Below are 1,627 nucleotides of genomic sequence, written 5' to 3'. Positions count from 1 at the left end.
TCTTCTTCTTCTTCTTCTTCTTCTTCTTCTTCTTCTTCTTCTTCTTCACATTCATCCAATTCATGACCCATGAAATTCCCAGCAAAAATGTGCATGTATGGTCCAGGTTTTCATCATGGGCAAGAGGCCACAAATAGCAGACTCTTCCCCCACACCACCTTTGGCAAATTGTAAGCAAATAAATGTAAACAATTCAACAATGCATATCTTTGAAGAATGTTCAACAGCATGGTTTAATCAATGAGGAAAATTAATATACAGTTGGCCCTTGATATCCACAGATTCCTTATCCTGAGATTCAATCATCCATGACTTGAAAATATCTAAAAATCTATAAATTCCAAAAAGCAAATGTAGATTTTGCAGTTTTATATCAGGGACACCATTTTACTATGCCATTGTATTTAGTGTGACTTGAGCAGCAACAGATTTTGGTATCTACAGGTCCCTGGACCCAAACCCCAGCAGATACTAAGGACCCACTATATTACCCCTCAAAAATGCATTTCTATTTTGCCCCTGTACCATCTCATAACTTGATAGAAAGCAAGGACAGGAATGAAGTGAAGGCAAGATTTGGACAAACGCAGCAAAATCAAAACCAAGAGATTTTTATATCTCAACATAAATGGCCTGGGCCAGCTGCAGTCAGATACAGAATGCTATAAACCACATCTTTGCATGCTTCCTTTAAAACAAAAATGTAGCAGAAAATGTTTATGTAAACCCTGCGTCTGGCAAACTCAAGTGCTAGGATTTTGAGTTTACTGCCCTGTTGATGCTCCGTTGAGCTTTAAAGCTTTAAGCGTTTTCACCTCAGCACTGAAATCAGCTTTGACACAGCACTCAAGCAGATAGGTTGAGACTGCTGACCAGATGCAGAAAACCTTTCCCCTCCGCAAACGTATTTGCTTGAGAAAGCACATACTCTTTGCAATACCAGTAGGCATGCTGTTCTTTCCTTTAGGTCTTTTCCATAGTGTTATGTTAATTTTTCTTTAATAAGGACTAGAAATCCGATGCTGTAATTTCTACCAGTTACAGTCATTTTCATTTAAACATTTATTTGATCAGATGTTTTCTTTCTCTCGTTCTTCTGCTTTTCTTCCTCTTCTAGTTTTCTGTTCCTACATTTCCTTCCTGACTTCTTATATTCCTAAGATTCCTTTACTCATCTTTCCTCACGTTACCTCATCCCTAAATGCCCCTTTTGCTTCAAGCCTCCTCAGCCGCCACTTCAAGTACTTATTGCTCACTTTCCTTTATTTTAATCCACTGTCTATTTATAATTTTGAAGAATTAAACAATTATTAAACAATTTAATTAATTAACTATTAATAATTAAACAATTATTAAACAATTATAGCCAAGTATTGCTATAAATAATCATCTGACTAACAAATTATTCCATGTTTAAGTCTGTACATTTGTGAAGAAATATTATTAAATGTACCATTTAAAGTACTGAGAAAATATAAAGTGTAAGCTACATTAGGATGAGACATTTATGACAGGTTTCAATATCAACTTTTAATATTTATATTATCTCTTTTGGTATTTTTTCAGCCAACATCATGCTAGTCTCTGCCTTACTCAGTTCATCACTGCCAACTCCCTGGAGAACCAG

General features: G+C 35.6%; 1 protein-coding gene across 1 annotated transcript in view; it reads right to left on the bottom strand.

Moving 5' to 3' along the window:
- The window catches only part of CPQ (carboxypeptidase Q), a 355,408-nt gene that overhangs the window by 82,227 nt on the left and 271,554 nt on the right, over window positions 1-1,627 (bottom strand). The window lies entirely within an intron of this gene.

Source organism: Sceloporus undulatus, chromosome 4 (genome assembly GCF_019175285.1).
Source record: "Sceloporus undulatus isolate JIND9_A2432 ecotype Alabama chromosome 4, SceUnd_v1.1, whole genome shotgun sequence".
NCBI lineage: Eukaryota > Metazoa > Chordata > Lepidosauria > Squamata > Phrynosomatidae > Sceloporus > Sceloporus undulatus.
Note: the sequence above shows the minus strand (reverse complement) of the source record. Positions and strands in the feature narration are given on the sequence as shown.